We start from the raw sequence: 21,919 nt of genomic DNA, 5'->3' as shown, positions 1-21,919 counted from the left end.
AAGTAATTTACCATGTATGTGTGGGTCTATTTCCTTTATTTGAAAGTGATTTTTAAAAGGAAAATTACAAGACCCCTTCTTCTAATTTTGGCCCCACACCCTTGCCCATGCATCCGACTCATCTCCATCCATCCTGTGTGTCTGGTAGTTTCATAAAAAGTCAAACACATACCTGCCATTATGACCCAGCGATTGTACTCCTGGGCATTTATCGCAGAGAAATTAAAATGTATAGTCACACAAACGATCATAGCAGCTTTATTTGGAACAGCGAAAACCTGGGAACAGCCCCAGCATCTGTCAACAGGTGCGTGTCCGATGCATCGTGGTGCCTCCACACCACACAACGTGCTCAGCAATGGAGAGAAACAGACTCTGGGAGAAAACTCCATCTCAAAGGCCGCATTCCGCACTCCGTTCCCATAACACTCTTGAAAGGATGAGTGACGCCGGCAGGTGCTGTGGGTTAGAGAAGGGCCCCGCGGGGCACACCTCACACCTGTGGGGATGGACGGTCATGCATCTGGAATGTGGTTGTGGTTACAGAAATCCACATATGCGGCCACACATCGCAGAATCTCCACACAGAGTCGTACCCAGAATAAAACGAACACACGGAAACCTAGGATGTCCAAATGAGCTCCATCGTCCAGTGACTTGCGTGGTGCCCGTATCAGTTTCCTGGTTTTAAGAATTTGTTGTAGCTCTGCAAAGCGCTGCATTGTAGGAAGCTGAGGAATGGAATGTGGGACCTCTCTGTACTATTCTGCAACTTTTTGTGAAGCTATAATTAGCTCAAAATGCAAAGCTAAAATTACTGAGGACTTAGAAATAAACTTGACAAAAGATTTACAAGTCCTATATACTGAGAACTGAGAAACATCAATGAGAGGAATGAAAAAAGGCCTAAATAAATGGAGCCATAGCATGTTCATGGAAGATGCCAACTCTCCCCAAATTGATCTCCAGAATCAACACAATCCCAATCAGAATCCCAGCAGGATTTTTGTAGAAATTGGTAAGCTAATTCTAAGGTTTATACAGAAATGCACAGGACTTGGAGTAACCAAAGCAAGCATAAAAAAGAACAGAGTTGAAGAATTTATATTACTTGATTTTAATCAAGACAGTCAATATAATCATTATAATAGATAAATAGGTCAATGAGACAGAACAACACCCAGGCCTACTCATCTATGGCCACTACTCATTTATGGCCAATTGACTTTTGATAAATGTGCTGAGGCAATTCAACAGGGAGAGAATAACCTTTTCCACAAGGAATGCTGGGTCATTTGGACACCCATAAGCAAAAAAATAAAACAATTACAAATCCTCAAAACCCTTACCTCACACCACATACAACAATTAACTTTGGGCTGGATGCAGTGGCTCACACCTGTAATCCCAGCACTTTGGGAAGCTGAGGCAGGTGGATCATTTGAGGTCAGGAGTTCAAGACCAGCCTGGGCAACATGGTGAAACTCTGTTTCTACTAAAAATACAAAAATTTTCTGGGCATGGTGGCATGTGCTTGTAATCCCAGCTACTCAGGAGACTGAGGCATGAAAATTGATTGAACCTGGGAAGTGGAGGTTACAGAGAGCCAAGACCACGCCACTGCACTCCAGTGTGGCTGACAGAGCGAGACTCCATCTCAAAAAAAAAAATTGTAATAGGTCATAAATCTAAATGTGTGAACTAAAACAGTAAAACTTGTAGGAAGAAGATAAGATAAAATCATGGTGACCTTTAGTTTGGGAAAGGTTTTTTAAATAGAACACAAAAATTCAAACTACATGAAAAAACCAATAAGCTAAATTTTATTAATTTAAAACTTCTGCCCTTTAAGAGACACTATAAAGAGGCAAGCTGCCAAGCTGGAGAAATTATTTGCAAACCATGTTCAAAAAGGACTTCTTTCTAAAACATGTCAAGAAGCCTTTCAACACAATAATGAGACAAAACAATTCAATTAAAAAGTAGGCAAAATATTTGAATGGATATTTCACCAAAGAAGCTATATTAACGGACAGAAGCACGCAAGACGATGCTGACAACCATTTAGTCCTTAGGGAAGTGCAAACGAAGACCAGTATGAGAGGTGCCTACAAACCCACCAGCATGGCTAACATGTTCAAAAGTGGCCCTGCCAAGGGCTGGCGAGGATGTGGGGCAACTGGAGCGCGCAGCATGTTGGCAGGATCATAACACAAGAACCACAGGGAACGGTTCGGCCATTTCTTAAAAAGCTACACAGAGTCACCATATGACCCAGACATGTCTGTTCTGGGAACGTCCACAGAAAGACTGTGTCGTAAACGTTCACAACAACCTTGCCTGTAATCACCAAAATCCAAAACAACCTGAACGTCCTCCACGGGTCAGTGGATGAACCAATTATGATACACCCATGCAACTAGTGCTCCCCAGCATTGAAAGGATGAATTGTTGGATGAATCTCAAAATAATTACACTGTGAGACAATGTCAGGCAATAAGAGTATACACGCTGTGTTACCCAGGACAGAAATGAATTAATCTACAGTGACAGAAAGGTCAGTGTCGTCAGAGGAGCAGGAGGGTGGAGGGACGGGACAGGGGCCAGCCTGGGGGAGGGGATGTCCATGGTCTCGATTGTGGTCATGGCTCTGTGGGTGCAGCAGAATGTCAAAACTTATCAAACCGTACGTCTTAAATATGGGCATTTAATTGCATGTCAAAAAAATCTAAACAAAGCCGAAAATGGACAAAATACCACAACCAATGACATCTGACCGTAAAGAGATGGATTTAGGTAGAAGGAAGAATTCTTTAACACAGAATATGGGTCTCTGAGGGAAATGTTATCTCGTAATTTTCTCACTTTTGGTGTGTTTAAGCTGTAGGACAAGGAGTGAACCCTAACATTTGGTGAGAGTCTGTGAAACACACTAGGAACCCTCATGCTGCTTGCGAGTTACTTCCGAGAAACAGCAGAATGTCACACCGTCACCCGCAGGTGCCGTCTGAGGGGCGCTCATCCCCACCAGCCCGAGGGCCTCCCCGCCAAGGGAGGGGTGTACTCCCTTCCACTCGGCGTCTGCTTGTGCATTGCCCCTCCCTGAACTCAAGACCTGAGCTTCTCTCGCCTGGACTATTTGGAAAGTCTACAAATGGAAGAAGGGGTGCTCTCACTGAGTTGTGTCCACACAAGGGAAACTGTCCAGGAGCCACAGAAGCAACCGCAAAGTGAGCCTCTCAGACGTGGTTAAAGGGAAGCCAGGCAAAAAGACTGCACGCTGTTGCGTTTCATTTACTCAAAACCCTAAAACAGGCAGAATGAGTCCTCTGTGGTAAACCAGCATTGGGGTTACCTCTGGGGGCCGGGAGGGAACCCTGGGGTGCCAGTCACGTCTGGCGTCTCGGTCTGGGTGGTGGGGATGGCTCGCCAAGCCTGTTGGTTGCACACATGTGGCATGTCAGCAGAAACACGGGGCAAATACACACGTGAACACAAGAACCCCGTGTCCCTCCCTCATCTACCCCTGCTTCACCCAGCGACCCTCAGTCACCCCAGCCGGCTCCCTCTCACCACCCACAGGCTTTCTGTGGAGGCCCCAGCCTGGCCCTGGAGGCCGTGACCCACCCCGCCTCTTGCCTGAGGTCAGCCCAAGAGACCTTCCTGTCTTCGGCCTGGAGAAGGAGCGGCCCCCAGGACCACCTGGGCCTCAGCATCCTGGGAGGGCCCCTGGAGGGCCAGGGCTGCTAAAGTCCACGGGCATCACTGCATCTAATCCAGGCCCTTTGATGTGGGTGATGTTGATACTCCCACTTTACAGGTGGGGAAACCAAGGCTTCAGCTTCCGTGGCCAGGGGATGAATGGGAGTGTCGTCTGGATGGTGGCTCCTGGACCGGAAGCATGATGGGAGCCATGAGGAATGCAGGTTCTTGGGTCCTTCCGGCTCTGCTGGATTGGATGCTCGTGGGGGCTCAGGGTCAACACAACCCCCCAGGACTCTGACCTGGGAGGTGGAGCAGCCTCGTTTGGAGGCGAGGACACACCAGGAGGCACCTTGCCCTGTGGCCACTGCACTGAGGCTTGAGAGATCACTAGAGACAGCTCAGCCTCAGTGCTCCTGCGCCCCCGCCTCAGTGCTCCTGCGCCCCCGCCTCGGTGCTCCTGCGCCCCCACCTCGGTGCTCCTGTGCCCCCGCCCCATGCTCCTCCACTCCCACCCCGGTGCTCCTTCCACCTCTGCCTCGCCCGATGGACTGTGCCTTTGCGTTTCTTGTGCACAAATCCTGCTGAAGTCTGGGCAGCTGTGTGTTTGATGATGGGCTTGTAGGAGAGAAGCATCTGGACTGCGCCGTGCAGATGGCGCTTCTCTCCAGGCACAGTCACATTCCTGGGAGGTTCCTGGAGGCCTCCGAGCCTCGTGCAGACCCAAGGCTGCCTCACCACCATGGCCACAGCCCAGTGCTGGCTGCCGGGCATCAAATCTGCAGAAATGCACGTGGCATAAAAGCACCAGAGACATCCGTCCAGAGCTGAGGGCTCCTCCCTGGCCCAACATTTTGTCCACGTAAGTCCACTTTTTGGCTGCTGCTCCCAGGCCTGGCAAGAACGCAGATCCCCACAGCCCCCTGCTCCCTGGCAGCCTGAGGACAGTGTCGTAGGCCTGGGATCCTCGGGCAGAACTGAATGCAGCTTTTCCACTGGAGGGCGCTGGGCCCACATGGCAATCACAGGTATGGCAGATGGACTCACGGGATGCTCCGGGACTCCAGGGGCCTCAGGAGAAAGGCCCACTGGCAGCGGGTTGCCCGGGGCTCCAGAGGGGGGCTCCAATGTGAACCAGTTGCTTGTGGCACAGCGGGTCACCCAGGATGGCCCTGCGTGGTCAGTGATAACAGGCAGTCACTCACAGCGCGACTTCACCCATGGTCACTCCCGGTGACCAGCACTGCACAGCCTGGGCTTTCGTCCCACATGGCACCTCCCTGTCCAGCCTTGGCCCAAGTGCCTGGGAAATGGACAGGGCACTGTGTGCCTGAACACACTCGGACAGTCGAGGCCCCCAGGAGAAGCAACAGGCAATGACTCGGTCCCCAAGAAGCTGAGCCTGTCCTTGCTGGGGTCTGTCATCTCCTCTTAGCCCCGCCAGGCTCCTGAAGCTGCCACATGTGCAGCGGGAGGTGGGTGGTTTGGGAGCAGAGCGAGGCTCTGGATGGACGGGCTTTACCACCAGCAGCCACCACCACCTGCTCTGCAGGGCCTGGGCCAGCCCTGAGGAGGTGGCAGACGGAAGGAGGGGCAGCACTGCCTCAGGTCTCCTTTACTGTCTTCCAGACATCAGCTCAGGGAGAGTAGGCATGTAGCACTGAGGAACAGGGTTGCTCCCCATGGCTGCCTCTGCTTCCCTGCTGCACAGTGTCTGTACACGGCCTGGGGACCTGCGAGGCCAGACCGCAGGGCAGGGGCCCACGGCTGTGCCAGCTTCTCTCCCAGGCCGTGGCAGTTATTACCTCCTGACTTGGCAGAGCATCCGGCTACTGGAGCCCATTGGTTCCGGCCAGTGCAGTCAGGACTTAGCTTCCCAGCCGTGACCTAAATCCCAGCCTCCCAAAGGCAGAGCGCCTAAGTTCTCCCCTGCCAAGCTCACAGCCTTCTCCTTGGCAGGCTGCCCTTTCTCCTGCTGGACCAAACCAAGGAGCACGGTGACCCAGGGACACCACACTCGGTGTCAGCCTCTGAGGCCATGGAGCCACGCAGACCCAGCACAGGATTAGAAACAGACCTTCCCGGGAGGCAGAGAGCCAGGCCTCCTGGTTTATAGCATGACAAGGCAGCACTCAGGAGGACGCATCAATCCTTCTCCACGTCAGCACCTGTGACTGTGACCACTGGTGAGGTGGACATGCTTCTTTTTCCATTTTACAGATGAGGAAACTGAGGCCAAGGGAGGGTCAGCAGCCTGCCCTGGGCTGACTGGTGATGCAGCGAGTCCCGAGATCCCCACACTCGTGGCGTGTGGGAGGGTGGCGGTGGCCCTTGCAGTCCCTGGGAACCTGCACCTCTTCCTGGGCGCTGTTCCCCTCTCTCTCCCAGGACCCTTGGGCCTGGCGTTTCTTCACCTGCGACCATCCAGGAGCTGGACCTGCCCTAGGGCGTCAGTTTCCAGGGAAGCCTCTGGCCTGTGTGTGAGCCTCCCCACCTGCCCGGCCACGGCCTCCACAGGCGCCCTGCGCAGCCCCGCCCCTCCTGGGGCAAAGGCTTTGCGAAGACTTTCTTCTCTGGCTCATCCCTTTAAGGAGGCATAAAAACGAACCCTGGGCCTCACAGGTCCGGAATGCGCCCCCCTCCACGATGGGAGCTTCTTGGCCTTGGCTGTGCAGGGGCCGGGGCTCCTGGGGGTCTGGCCGGATCTGCAGTAGTGCTGAATGAGCTGTGGCCAGGAAGACGCAATGAATAATTGTCACTTAAAAGGATAAACAGAAATTCCATTTCCCTTTTAAATACTTGAACATTTCAAAACATCTGGAGGACGCGATGCTTTTCCTTCCAAGCATCTCCGTGGAGTTTTGTGGGTTACCGCAGAGGATCGGCAGCATTCCTCTCTCAGGGAAAACTGGCCTGAGCATTGCATAACGCAGGCAGACTGCACCCCTCATGTCGCCTGGGGCCACATGCACATGTTTCCAAGAGACTTGCTGGAAAATCTTCCCCGGATCTTGACAAAGTTGGACATGCAAAGCACGTTGGTCCATCCAAGGTCCACAGAGCGACCCTGGCTATGAAAAATCGTCCTCCGAGTGGGAGTCTGTCTGCCAGGAGTGAGGTGACACCGCATATGGCCTCAGGAGCTGGAAACGCTGGTGAATTCAGATGCAGCCAAAGCTTCTAACTTAGTCACAGTTATTAATTATTCTTGGTCTTATTGGAGCAGGAACCACTGCCATGCATCAGGCCGGCAAGGCTCACTCCCCACCATAGGATCCCTGTGTAGACGGTCGCTCCATCAGTGTAGTTGGGTGTGTGGAGCAAGGGACTGGGCTGACCCTACCTTTCAAGCATCGACGTGGCCTTCAGCAGAGCAGGAGGAGATAGCCCAGGACTTGTACTTTGCAGTTGAAGTGCCAGACCCAAGAAATGCAAACCTGAGGATGGAAAGGAGGGTGGAGAGTGGGGAGGTGCCTGGATTGGCAGTCCAGAGCAGCCCCAGCTGCAGCAAGTGGAACTTGGCTGGCTGCCTCACAGGCCTGGTGGCAGCATCCCCAGTGAGGAGCCTGTCCCACATATGAAGGTCCCCATACCCTTAGCCCCTCGCTGAGAGTTTCACTGACCAGAGCTCCCTGAGTCCAGGGCTCCACTCAAGGGACTGCTGTCCCCGTTGGTGAAGAAGGCCTGTTGGGGCCAATGCTTCCCCCGACAGGGAAGCGGAGCTGTATTTTGTCGGACAGAACTTTGCAAGCCTGAAACAGCTGGTGGTGGCCCCAGAGCCAAGATCTGACCTCACTCCAGAGTTGAAGGGCACAGAGAAGGCACAGCTAGAGGCGGCAGGTGCCCCTCAAAGCTCTCGGGAGAGGGTGCAAAGTGGGACCTCCCAGCACCCTTGGCCTCTAGGCCTCAAAAGCCCTGAGAGGGCTGCATGCAAGGAGACAAAGCTGGAGAAGGATGTGGGAGGCAGGTGGCTAAGAAGACAGGCTGGAAAGGGACGTGGGAGGCAGGTGGCTTTGCTCTAAACAGAATCATCTCAGTAATGTGACACTGCACATGTATAGGTAGGCTCGCTCATGGGCATAACCCTCTAAAACACACCTTTTATGGAGTGAAATTCACTTAACAGCCATCTTGAAGCATATACTTCGGCGGCATTTGCTGGATTCACGACGTGGTGCAACCTCTGCTTCTCCAGTTTCAGAACATTTCATCCCTCCAGAACAACAGCTCATCCCCATTAAGTAATCACTCCACATTCCTTCCCCATCCTCTGGAAACCACAGATCTGCTTTCTGTCTCTATGGATTTGTCCGTTTTGGATATTTCATTAAAAGGAATCACGCGGTGTGCGAACGTTTGTGTCTCACTTCTTTCGGTGGAAGCCACATTTCCAAGCCTCATCCCAGTGGTGGCCCCTGAGTCCCCTCAGTGTATCAGTGTCTCACTTCTGTTCACAGATGCATAATATCCCACCCCAGGGACCGGGCACCATTTGTTAATCCCTTCACCTGTGGTGGACGCCCGGTCGTCTCCGCCTGCCGAGACCAGCTCGGTCAGGGAGACCCTAACTAACCCAGCGGCGCTAGAGGAATTAAAGACACACACACACACAGAAATACAGAGGTGTGGAGTGGGAAATCGGGGCTGACAGCCTTCAGAGCTGAGAGCCCTGAACAGAGATTTACCCACATATTTATTGACAGCAAGCCAGTGATAAGCATTGTTTCTATAGATTATAGATTTAAAGGCATTCTTTATGGGAAATAAAGGGATGGGCTGGAAATAAAGGGATGGGTTTGGCTGGTTACCTGCAGCAGGAGCATGCCCTTAAGGCACAGATCGCTCACGCTATTGTTTGTGGATTAAGAATGTCTTTAAGCGGTTTTCCGCCCTGGATGGGCCAGGCGTTCCTTGCCCTCATTCCGGTAAACCCACAACCTTCCAGCGTGGGCGTCATGACCATCATGAGCATGTTACAGTGCTGCACAGATTTTGTTTATGGCCAGTTTTGGGGCCAGTTTATGGCCAGATTTTGGGGGGCCTGTTCCCAACATCCGCCTTCCAGCTGTTACGAAGGACGTAGCTACGAGCGTCTGTGTGCGCGTTTCCGAGGGAACAGGTTTTGTTTCCATGGGGCGTGTGTTTAAGAGGTAAATGCTGAGTCCCATGCTAAGTGTATGCCTAAACTTTTTCAGGAACCACCAAAGTGTTTTCTGCAGCAGCCACACCATTTTACATTCCCACTCCAGATTCTCGCGTTTTTCTACTTTAAAAAACTCCAGGCAGAGGGAACAGAACAGGTAAAGACCAGAGGCCCAGTAGGCGGTGCTTGGCTGGAGCTCACCAGGGGCTGGACCAGAGGACACGAGAAAGACGGGAGTGGAAGCTGATGCCCAGTGGTGGATGGCAACGAGGGCTCGGGTGGCTGGGCCGTGTCGCTTATGCAGAGGAAACGGAGATGCTTGGAAATGCTTTGCAGAGGTGAGAATATGGCTTGTTGGGAGAGCGCTTGTGTATCTGGAATTATCAGAGGCCTGGAGGAGTGACACCAGTGACAAGGCCTTTGCAGGACACCCAGGAGGCCACGGGAGTTGTCAGGTGGGACTGCCATGAGAGAGGGCTGGAGAGAAGAGGTGGGCAGAGGACACAGCCTGGGAGCATCTGCAGTCTGGGCAGAGGCGGAAGCAGCCTTCAGGGCGGTAGGTGGGAAGGAGACAGGGCAGAGAGGGTTATCCAGGACTCTGGGGAGAAGAGGCAGGTCCCAAGTTGTTTACCAAGAATTTACATTAAAATAACATAAGCTAGGCTGAGCGTTGTCACACCTGTAATCCCAGCACTTTGGGAGGCCAAGGCAGGCGGATCATTTGAGGTGAGGAGTTTGAGACCAGCCTGGCCAACACGGTGAAACCCCGTCTCTACTAAAAATACAAAAAATTATCCGGGTGTGGTGGCGCATGCCTGTAATCCCAGCTACTCGAGAGGCTGAGGCATGAGACTCGCTTGAATCCAGGAGGCAGAGGTTGCAGTAAGCTGAGACCACACCACTGCACTGCAGCCTGGGTGACAGAGCAAGACTCCGTCTCAAAAAAAAATAAGCTATTGATGGGCTATATATTGTTAAGCTATAGGGTGTGGTTACGGTGTCCAGTGTAGCATTGTTCGATTAATTTATAGCCTCTTGTGGCAACAGCAAGCAGTTTCCAGAGATGAATACACAGCTTGAGTAGGCAGGGGGGAATAGGACATGACGGCTGCCTCATCTTAACACCTTGGGCCTGATAATTTAAAAGGACTCACAGTCCTCAGATAAACATGACTTTCTTTTCTCATGAGGAAACAGAGAAGGTGGCTAAAGGGTATCTCTTTCTCTCATGATCCCAAACCTATCAGGTTTTTATTTCCCACACCACCCAGTTTTCCAACTCCTTGGATGCCAACTGGATGTCCTGGAATTCCATTCAATTCTGAGACTAACAACCTGGGTTGCAGTGCACCGTCCTCCCTCCCGGCATCTGGATGAATTCACCACCCTGGGAGTTTTTGGAACCCCATCATTTAGGATAGACATCCTAAATTATGTGTACATCATGGAGGTTCCATTATGTAGGTGTAGGGCCAAGGGAGAGCTTTTCCCTCAGCCTTACAAGGGTTCTCTGAAAAGTCAACTCACAAAAAGCAGATTAACTGGAGAAAAGGCACACAAATTAATGTGTATACAAGGGACCCTTCAGAAAAACAGCTCATTTTTATGCTTAGGTTCAATGAAGTATGGGCAGCCATGTAGAAATAGGATTGGAGGCTTAGCTGGATCTGACGCTAATGGACTGAGTGGGGAAAGCCAGCCTGGTCTGTGTGTCTGGATTCTCCTTGGCCTCTCTGAGCAGCGCCCTCTCCTTCTGGGTGTGGCTGGGACCCTCTCTGGAATGGGGGTCTTAGGAGCTACAGCCAAGCCAGGTAGGTCAGACCATTTCTTTATGGCCAGTTTGTACACACAGAGGCACAGGGAAAATTAGAGCCCTAGTTTTTGGTTGTATGGCTGGCTTTGGGGAAAGGGGTTCTGGTTTCTAGGACCCACTGTGGGGAAGAAGGATTCCCATTTCTATGGCACCTTGAGTGAGAGTGGTACTGAGACACAGAGGATGGGAGAAGCTCAGACAGAAACTTGCTTCAGAGGCTGCTGCTGGGGCCCTCATTTTGGAGTATGATCTTCTAAGCCCCAACATAGGCACCAAAAATAACGTCCTAAGGCCCCCAGTGACTACATGGACCCCCTCTTGGCCAAGGGGACCCCAGAGAAACCTGGAAAACAGTTCCCGGCCGCAACAGGAAGGGAGATTGGACGCCTGGCTGTTCCCACTCCCTTTGGAATTTAGGCATTAATGTCAAAACAGAGATCAGAAGGCTGACAGAACTGACCGTGGCAATAAGAGCCCCAGTTACAAACAGGACCCAAGACCATGTCAGACGAGGGTTAAGTCAAGTCATGCACCCTGTTAGTCACCCCTGCCCCATGTTTCGGGTGCAGACGTCCTCATCGCTGACTCTAGGTTTTAGATAAAGCTTTGCTCCTTTAACCAGCCGCAAACTGAAGACTCTCTGAATCCACCTATAACTGATAAGGCCTGCTTCCAGATATCCCGTGTGTTCGAGCTGAGCCAATATATATCTCGTCCACCTGTAACGCCTGTCCCCTAAAGTGCATGAAGCCAGACTGTAATCCAGCCACCTCAGGAACACTCACTCTAGGCTTCTTGGGTTTGTTTTTTCTCTAAGCTGTGGTCACCGTATTAGGGGTCCCAATAAACCTCTTTAAAATATTTTACAGAGTTTGGTTTTTCATTAACAGAATAATGGATTAAATTCTTGGCCATCGGTAATCAGTTCCATCTTCAGCTCCTGTCCTCTCTCCCCTCCCGCTTCCTGGAGGTTGGGGTGGATCTGAAAGTCCTCACCTATAAGTCCTGCCTTGGTCTTTCTGGGGAGCAGTCCCTTCCTGAAGCTGCCCAAGGGTCACCAGCTCTGTCCTCTCGTCAGCACACAAAAGACACGCTCATCACTCAAGAGGTTCCAGGGCTCTTAGAAGCTCTGGTGTTGGGAATCTGGGACGAAGACCAAATCTATATTTTGTTATTATCACAATACCATGGCAACGGTCTGCAAACCAGGAAGAGAGCCTCACCAGACGCCAGCCATGCTGGCACCCTGATGTTGGCCTTTCTGCCTCCAGGACTGAGCGAGAAAAATGTTTGTGGGGTGAGCCCTGGTCTGTGGTGCGCTGTTATGGGCGGGACCCCTGTAAGCCCAGAGTCAGCGCTTGCTGCATCCCTGCTCTCAGAGGCGTGTGGCAGTTGCCTTTCCCTGTGGAGGGTTGGGTGAGATTGCCCTTGCACTGACAGCAACTGAAGGACGATTGAGGGCCCTAGATCTCTGGGTGCAGGGCACCTGGTGAAACGACCCGCCACACATGACTGATTTTCAGCCAAAGATCACTTGTAGCTTACCAAATATGCCAGACCAAAAACTAAAACCAAAAGTTGACAGAGAATCTTCATTTTACAAATGGAGAAATCAGAGCATCCTAATGGTGAGCAACTTGTTTAAAAAGGAAAATTCTGTATGGCTGTGGATCTGCGGCTGCTGTCAAAGGGTTGCTTTCAGTAACTTGCCAATAACAGTGGAGCTGTTGTGCTTGCTTCCTAGCCAGAGACCGTGTCAAATAAAAAAACCCTAATTTTGGAATTAGATAGGTTGAGTTCAATTCCTAGCTCCTGAAAAATGATTTTGAACTTAGAAATTGGTTCCAGCAATATTATGAGTCAAGTATGAAGGTAGAATAAAGATGTTTTGTGGCATTCAACCTTCCAAAACATTTACCTGTTTAAACTTATTTTAGAAAGTTACTTGAGGATGTGCTCCAGCAAAATGAAGGAGAAAATAAAGAGGAAGACCTGGGATCCAACACATAGTGGATTCAACTGAGAAAAGTTGTGGAGGGAAGTCCCAGGAGGAGAGCTGCACACTGGATCTGAGAGAGTAGCACAATGTAGGCTGCACATGGGGCTCATCCTGAGGAGACCTCCTGGCATAATGGAGCACTGGGGGTGAAGGCAGATAGAAGATAGTCGGGAGACTATGAACACACGTGAGAATGTGTTGTGAGAAAAAAAGTCAAAACTATCAGGGTGGGCGAAGGGCAGGGGGAAGCTGTTGATGGAATGAAAAATAACCATCATGCTTTGTTTGGCTCAGTCATAAGCAATATTTACTTAGTCATGAAAATGTAAATACTAACTATGGATTTAACTAAAAATAGAGATATAATTATAGTGTGGATGTGGAAGTAGGGGAGATGGAGCTAAAATACCTGTCCAGCAGGAAATAAACAGATAATGTCTAAAATGGATAAGTCAAGCAACAAAAACAGAGGCATATGATTTTGTGATAAAACAGTCATGACCAGAAGGAACAGCTTTAACAGGGACAAGTAGTTGCTTTTGCAAAAAGAGAATTAGGACGTGGCTGGGTGGGAGGCAAGTAACTGTCAGCTCCAGGGTCCACATCTGGTCCTGCTTTATTCCACAGTTCAAGTGTATTGTGTAAAGATTGATATTTTAATTAAAGTGTAATAAGGTGAGATAATTAAATAGTAAAAATAAATAAATAAATAAAACAAAGCTGCCCATTCCCTTACCTTGTTGCTGAGCTTCCCACAGCCCCCAGGCCCTACCCCGAGGGCTTCCTGCAGGACAGTGCACATTGCAGCTGCTGCAGCAGGAACTGGATGCACTGGTCACTCACAAACCACAAAGCAGAACTGGAAGCTAGTGGAGTGGGGGAAATATTTGCAGTAAATATGACACAAAGATTAATAGCTACTTATAGATTTCACATCTATTAAGGTTCATCTGTAAAATCACTGTAGTTGGGGTTTGGAACACAGAGAAACTCACACATGAAGCAGCATTGAATACACGGGAAAGACACGGTCACATGCACAGGGCACACAGGAGCGATGCAGTGGGCACAGGTCACCACGCATGGCCCAGGAGATGCAAGGAAGCGGAGCACCACTCTGTCCACTCAGATGCCCAGCTCTGCACTCAGCAGCCACGGCGAAGAGGGCAGCCTCGGAAGCGATCTGACAAAACCTAGGGGTGAATACAGGAGTTCACACCTTTGACCAACTCTCCCACTAGAAAGTAATGACAGGAGGAATGATGAGGCTCTGGGTGGCAAATGCATAACAGGAGACAATCCAACTATCTAGCAATGAGGCATTAAGTAGATCAAGGCACATCTATTTGTGGCTTATGAGTTACTGGGTGGATGTGGGGTGGACACAGAGAGCCCAGTAGGCCACAGCCCCCATCCTCCATTCCCACCACGCCTCACAGCTCCCTCCTCACTTGGGTGGACCTTGTACAGTTCTACCATACAGCAGCCACGTAAGTATCTGCCAGATTAAATTCCACATCCACTGAAGGATGAAGAGAGCAGACAAGACTTTAAGCAGATTTCCCCCTCTAGCCTCTCTGTGAGCTCCATCTGCAGGCGCTGCCTGTAGGGCCTGACATACTCAGGGCCCAGCACACATGGGGCCTGGCACACACACGGTCTGGCACACACAGGCCCAGCACACATGGGGCCCAGCACACTCAGGGCCTGGCACACACACGGTCTGGCACACACAGGCCCAGCACACTCAGGGCATGGCACACTCAGGGCCTGGCACACACAGGGTCCAGCACACACGGTGCCTGCCACACACAGGCCCAGCACACTCAGGGTCCGGCACACTCAGGGCCTGGCACACACAGGGTCCAGCACACACAGGGTCCAGCACACTCAGGGTCTGGCACACAGGGCACAGCACACTTAGGGCATGACACACACAGGGCACAGCACACTCAGGGTCTGGCACACTCAGTGCCTGGCACACTGGGGGCACAACACACATAGTGCATGGCACACTTGGGGCCTGGCACACACAGGGCACAGCACACTTGGGGCCTGGCACACACTCAGGCCCGGCACACTCAGGATCTGGCACACTCAGGGGCTCAGGGGCTCCGGGGCTCCAGGGCTCCAGGATATTAATGCTGGTGCCTGGAGTTCTCAGAGGTGTCTAGGGGCACAGAAGAGGCGCTGGCTGGGCCTCCTGGACAGGGTGAGGGTGGGGCGTCACATTCTATTTCGAAAATAAGGAGTGTTTTTAAAAAGCAGTAAAACCCATAAAAGGAAACTCCTCAGAGCCACATCTTGAGGTTTACCTGGACATGAACCCGTTTGCCTCTTTGGAGCTTCCAGGTGCTGGGCCCAAGCCCTCTGTGCAGGCCCCAGAGCAGCGGCTGGGAATTCGGAGGGTGTGGAGGGCATCCTGAGGCAGGGGGATCCGGGCGGGCAGCACAGGGCCTGCGGGGGTGTCGAGCTTCACAGTGGACAAATCCTGCCAGCCTGGCACGTGGCCTCCAGCCTGGGGCCCGACACCTGCTGGACGATGGAGGGCGGAAAAGGAAGGCCCGCAGTGACATGTGGAATTTTAAACAGGTTTTCCTGGTTTGAGGAAGCAGTCACGTCTGCTCCTGGCATGGGATCACTTTGATGTAGAAGCTTGGATGCCGGTGCTTGCAGGCCAGGCTTCTGCCGAGGGCTCTTCAACCCACACTTCGGGCTGTGGCCCCGGGGGCTGTAGGGGGTCAGCCGCCGGGGCCTCTGGTTGACTCAGAGGCTGGTGGGGGCTCCTAGCAGAAGCTCCGAGACCTCCACCTTATAACCCAATGGGTTGCAGGGCTGCGGGGCAGCTGTGGGCTGGGCTGGGCTCATACTTGGTCCTACAAGTGAAGCCACTTTGGGGACCAGCTTCTGGGCCCAAGTCCAACCACAAAGAGGAGATGAAACTGATGCATTTCTAAATGCTTCAGCTTGGCAGCAATACAAATATTTGGGAAATCTTTGACATTTACCGAGCACCTACTATGGACAGAGAACTCAACAAGCACTTTCCAGGCATTCTCCTCAACGATCCTGACCGTCACTGCGGGCCCTTGTCCTTGGGACCTTAGGCAGCCGCCTTGCTCACCCAGAGCACGGAAGAGTTGAGATCAGAACCTGCTCCCCGCCCACCCTCCAAGCCTCGCTCTGCACTCCCCATCACAGGGCTGGACATGGGCAACACCTGGGGGCAGCCAGATTTGGGAGGGCAGAGTTGGAGGGGTACCCTGGGCTGTTACCAGCCATGAGAGTCCAGCTCAGGAAAAAGTGGGGAGCCTGGCCAGGTGGCTCTGGGGCCACCATCTTGGGTGACAGCTGCTCAGGGCTCTGGGTTTCCTGCCAGGAGGGAAGGGAGATCAGCCACACACCCATAGGCTGGGACTCTCAAGGTGTCTGTGCTTTCACAGAGACCTCATGTTTTGAGGACGGGTCAAAGTGCGAAATCAGTGACCACCAGCTGGGAGCTTTGGGCATCCTGATGGGCCCACTCTGGGGAAGAGAGGGGTCCACCAGTCTCTGCTGACCTGGAATCGGGGTGAGGCACTGCCCCGGGTGCCCCCGCTGCCCCACGGAATGTCTAGGCCCCAGCAGGTAGCTGTACCCGAAGTCTCATTAGTGTCCACACCTGCCAAGAGTGACACGTGTGCCCACCGTGCCTGGGGTGGAATTCCACAGAGCCGCTCCCCAGCAGGCAGCTCTTCAGTCCCACTGGCTCTTATCAGCTCCTGTTTACTGCAGCGACTGCACCCGCCTCCTCTCTACGATGCGTAAGAACTGTCTTTCCTGTCACCCCGAGAGGCAGGGTTGTGGGGCAGAAGTGGTGGCTCTGGGGCTGGGCAGGCAGGCTTGAGCCTCACTTGGGATCAGTCAGCTTGAGCCGGGCTGCACTGCAGGAACAAATGGCCTCCTGTGTCTTGGGCTTCCAGCGACAGCGTGTGCTTCTCACTCGCGCTACAGGCACGTGATGGTCGGCTGGGGCTCTGCTCCATGGCCTCTCAGTTCTGGGACCCAGGCTGAAGGATGCCTCTCATGGGAGGCTCTGTGGGCTGGAGGATGGGGACATGGTGGAACCACATGATAGCCCCTGAGGCATCTGCTCGGCCAGGACATTGGCGAAAGCGTCACCCAAACCTGACATCAAGGGGCCCCAGGGAGAGGCAGGAAACACTCTGAGCATGAATCTAGCCAGTCTACCCGCCGTGTGTCCTTGAGCAAGTGAGGACCTTCTCCAGACCTCGGTGGCCTCAGCCGAGATGGGCATGGCCGTGGCAGGACGACTGGGGTCCGGTCCGTGTGCAGCATTGCCAAGGCCTGGCCCCCGCCTGCTGTCTCTGCGGGGCCCTCTCATTCTGCTGAGGTCTCGGTGATGATTGATAAGGGGGACAGCACATTCTGAGCCCTGATGTACCCTGCAGAGGCAAGGGCTGTCTGTGGTCACCATGGTTTCTGGAACCCTGTTTTCCATTTGAATCCCACACAGCCAGCTATGGCTATGGACAAAGAGTGCAAGCTCTGAATCTTCTCCCAGCCTTGTGGCCCTCAGGGTCACTCAACTCCCAGTGCCTTACGTGGTAGGCTCCTCTGAGAGTGTGGACGACCACTTCACTGGGCTGAGCTGCTTCCCCTGTGGGACTGCCTGACCTCCCGACGGGCCTCCGGGGCGTGTCCCGCATGCCCCACTGGGGACCCTCCACACTGGTGGCAACGTGAGGCCAGCCCTGCTGGGAGTGCCCCGGCCCTGGCGTTGTGTCTCCTGGCTGTCCCTGGTCTCCTGGGCAGATTTTCCGGCTATTTTTTTTTCATGCCTGCACATCTGGGTTGACTTCACTGGCAACGCGAGGCTCCCGCTAGACGTCTCATTTTGTTTCACAGTGGGAAGAAGCATGGAATAATACTGACCTCTTGATCCACGATATATCTGGGGGCACCAAAATTCAGGAGTTTTCTCTCCTCCCCCATGTCAGAGGCAGTAACCTGTCCAGCTTACCTCTCAGAAGCAGCAGGATGATCCTGAGCTGCTTCTGTGAATGTTCACAAGCCGCTTGAAATGACTTCCTACCACTGGATCTATTGGGGGAGAGCAAGGGGGAGCGAGCCTGAAGCCTCCAGTGTGCAACTCACCCCACCGTGTAACACCTGACTGTGCAACTCACCCCACTGTGCAGCTCACCCCACTGTGCAACTCACCCCACTGTGTAACTCACCCCATGGTGCAACTCACCCCACTGTGTAACTCACCCCACTGTGTAACTCACCCCACTGTGTAACTCACCCCACCGTGTAACACCTGACTGTGCAACTCACCCCATTGTGTAACTCACCCCACTGTGCAACTCACCCCACTGTGCAACTCACCCCACCGTGTAACACCTGACTGTGCAACTCACCCCACCGTGTAACACCTGACTGTGCAACTCACCCCATTGTGTAACTCACCCCACTGTGTAACTCACCCCACCGTGTAACACCTGACTGTGCAACTCACCCCATTGTGTAACTCACCCCACTGTGCAACTCACCCCACTGTGCAACTCACCCCACCGTGTAACACCTGACTGTGCAACTCACCCCACCGTGTAACACCTGACTGTGCAACTCACCCCATTGTGTAACTCACCCCACTGTGCAACTCACCCCACTGTGCAACTCACCCCACCGTGTAACACCTGACTGTGCAACTCACCCCACCGTGTAACACCTGACTGTGCAACTCACCCCATTGTGTAACTCACCCCACTGTGTAACTCACCCCACCGTGTAACACCTGACTGTGCAACTCACCCCATTGTGTAACTCACCCCACTGTGTAACTCACCCCACCGTGTAACACCTGACTGTGCAACTCACCCCACTGTGTAACTCACCCCACTGTGCAACTCACCCCACTGTGTAACTCACCCCACTGTGTAACTCACCCCATTGTGTAACTCACCCCACTGTGTAACTCACCCCACTGTGTAACTCACCCCACTGTGTCACCCCATCATTGTGTAACTCACCCCACTGTGCAAATCAACCCACTGTGTAACTCACTCCACTGTGTAACTCACCCCATCATTGTGTGACTCACCCCATCATTGTGTAACTCACCCCATCATTGTGCAGCTCACCCCACTGTGTAGCTCACCCCATTGTGTAATTCACCCCACTGTGCAAATCACCCCACTGTGTACTCACCCATCATTGTGTAACTCACCCCATCATTGTGAAACTCACCGTATCATTGTGTAACTCACCTCACTGTGTAACTCACCCCATTATGTAACTCACCCCATTGTGTAATTCACCCCATCATTGTATCTTACCCCATCATTGTATAACTCACCCCATCATTGTGTAACTCACCTCACTGTGTAACTCACCCCACTGTATAACTCACTCCACTGTGTAACTCACCCCATCATTGTGTAACTCACCCCATCATTGTGTAACTCACCCCATCATTGTGCAGCTCACCCCACTGTGTAGCTCACCCCACTGTGTAACTCACCCCACTGTGCAAATCACCCCACTGTGTCACCCCATCATTGTGTAACTCACCCCATGGTGCAAATCACCCCACTGTGTAACTCACCCCACTGTGTAACTCACCCCATTGTGTAACTCACCCCACTGTGTAACTCACCCCACTGTGTCACCCCATCATTGTGTAACTCACCCCATGGTGCAAATCACCCCACTGTGTAACTCACTCCACTGCGTAACTCACCCCATCATTGTGTGACTCACCCCATCATTGTGTAACTCACCCCACTGTGTAACACCTGACTGTGCAACTCACCCCACTGTGCAACTCACCCCACTGTGTAACTCACCCCATTGTGTAACTCACCCCACTGTGTAACTCACCCCACTGTGTAACTCACCCCACTGTGTCACCCCATCATTGTGTAACTCACCCCATGGTGCAAATCACCCCACTGTGTAACTCACTCCACTGTGTAACTCACCCCATCATTGTGTGACTCACCCCATCATTGTGCAGCTCACCCCACTGTGTAGCTCACCCCATTGTGTAACTCACCCCATCACTGTGCAGCTCACCCCACTGTGTAGCTCACCCCATTGTGTAACTCACCCCATCATTGTGCAGCTCACCCCACTGTGTAGCTCACCCCATTGTGTAATTCACCCCACTGTGCAAATCACCCCACTGTGTACTCACCCATCATTGTGTAACTCACCCCATCATTGTGAAACTCACCGTATCATTGTGTAACTCACCTCACTGTGTAACTCACCCCATTATGTAACTCACCCCATTGTGTAATTCACCCCATCATTGTATCTTACCCCATCATTGTATAACTCACCCCATCATTGTGTAACTCACCTCACTGTGTAACTCACTCCATTGTGTAACTCACTCCATCATTGTGTAACTCACTCCATCATTGTGTAACTCACCCTATTTTGTAACTCACGCCATTATGTAAGTCACTCCATCATTGTGTAACTCACCCCATCATTGTGTAACTCGCCTCTCTGTAACTCACCCCATTGTGTAACTCACCCCATCATTGTGTAACTCACCCCATCATTGTGTAACTCACCCCACTGTCTAACTCACCCCATCATTGTGTAACTCACCCCATCATTGTGTAACTCACCTCACTGTGTAACTCACCCCATTATGTAACTCACCCCATTGTGTAATTCACCCCATCATTGTATCTTACCCCATCATTGTATAACTCACCCCATCATTGTGTAACTCACCTCACTGTGTAACTCACTCCATTGTGTAACTCACTCCATCATTGTGTAACTCACTCCATCATTGTGTAACTCACCCTATTTTGTAACTCACGCCATTATGTAAGTCACTCCATCATTGTGTAACTCACCCCATCATTGTGTAACTCGCCTCTCTGTAACTCACCCCATTGTGTAACTCACCCCATCATTGTGTAACTCACCCCATCATTGTGTAACTCACCCCACTGTCTAACTCACCCCATCATTGTGTAACTCACCCCATCATTGTGTAACTCACCCCACTGTCTAACTCACCCCATTGTGTAACTCACAGAGCTTGGTCGTCCCATCTAGTGTCACTGTCCTAAATGCACTGTCGGGTCACTGAACCTGCGATTAGCCTGGGCTTTACCTACCCAGAAACACTTCTGCATGCCATGAGCACCTTTGCAGGCTCAGCTGTGAAGTTTCCAGATTCCACATGCACTTGCCCCATGAGAGGCCAGGATGCTGCTGGAGTTGTGTTCACCTCAGGTGTGTCATCACTGTAGCTGTTCCAGTCCGTGACATAGCCTTGCAATGTTGGCGTGGACGTGGAAGCGTGCAGGGAACAGTCGGCACTGGCATCAAGGCCCCTGGATATGGCCATCCACCCCCGATGGCCCCAGGTCCTTTCAGCCCCTCCGTGTTTATTTCCTAGGGAAACTCTGGTTTGGAACCATAACTGCAAAGAGGAAAGTCACAGAAGCTCAGTGGGATGATCTAACTTGCTTGCCAACAACACACTGCTCTACTAAAATTCTCTTGTAGTTTCTACACCCAAGACATGGGCCAAAAATTCAGAAGCCACTGGGACAGCCTGGGAAGAACAAACCCGGCCAGGGACTTTGTCAGTCATCCCGAGTCACAAGCGCTCAGGGGTCCCAGACCAGGAGAGGGGGTCTTGGCCCAGAGCTCACCCTCCTCGCTGAGGCACAGCTGGGGCATGCTTGGTGCATCGGAGCTAAGATGCTCTGCACTGTGCTTTTAAGGAGCAGGGATCCTGCCAGGGAGGACTGTTAAACGGAACCACAATAAGCAGCGATCTACGGTCAGCCCCTCTACACACAGCAGATGCCATGGGGCCTGCTGAGCTCAGGAGCAGTGCACCTGCACTCTTGCCTCCCGGTTTGACCCAGCTCCAGCCTCTGTGCTCCGTGCTGCACTCCTATCCCACCAGTACCAGCAGCTGACGGCAGGGGAGACGTTTTTTCCACGATAAGAATTTGTTTGAACCAGCCATGAGTTCTTCCAGTAAACACAATTAGCACATAAAACTGTGCACCGCGTGGTGAAAGGAATTAGGAAGATATGCTGTGTTTACTTTGTGGTTCCAAGAGCTGATATCTTTAAACCTTTGATTTGCCAAGAGCCCAAATCATGGGCAGGAAAGGAGGGTAAACCCGGCCCCATCACTTGCAAGCAGCCGAAGGATAAACAGCCGCCTGGCATCTCCTCACAGCGCAACTCAGCTGCTGCTCCCGAGCTG

General features: G+C 52.3%; 1 long non-coding RNA gene across 1 annotated transcript in view; it reads right to left on the bottom strand.

Annotated features, from left to right (window-relative positions):
• Positions 1-242: 242 nt before the first annotated feature.
• LOC738960 (uncharacterized) overlaps positions 243-21,919 on the bottom strand; it is a 48,586-nt gene continuing 26,909 nt past the window's right edge. Inside the window, exons 5-10 of the long non-coding RNA XR_008538923.2 lie at positions 20,808-21,115; positions 17,681-17,760; positions 14,973-15,192; positions 13,653-13,850; positions 13,394-13,523; positions 243-499 (exon numbers count right to left, since the gene is read on the bottom strand). This is a non-coding gene — a long non-coding RNA (uncharacterized LOC738960). The remainder of the gene's footprint in view (positions 500-13,393; positions 13,524-13,652; positions 13,851-14,972; positions 15,193-17,680; positions 17,761-20,807; positions 21,116-21,919) is intronic.

The sequence above is a fragment of the Pan troglodytes genome, chromosome 14 (genome assembly GCF_028858775.2).
Source record: "Pan troglodytes isolate AG18354 chromosome 14, NHGRI_mPanTro3-v2.0_pri, whole genome shotgun sequence".
NCBI classification, from domain to species: domain Eukaryota; kingdom Metazoa; phylum Chordata; class Mammalia; order Primates; family Hominidae; genus Pan; species Pan troglodytes.
Note: the sequence above shows the minus strand (reverse complement) of the source record. Positions and strands in the feature narration are given on the sequence as shown.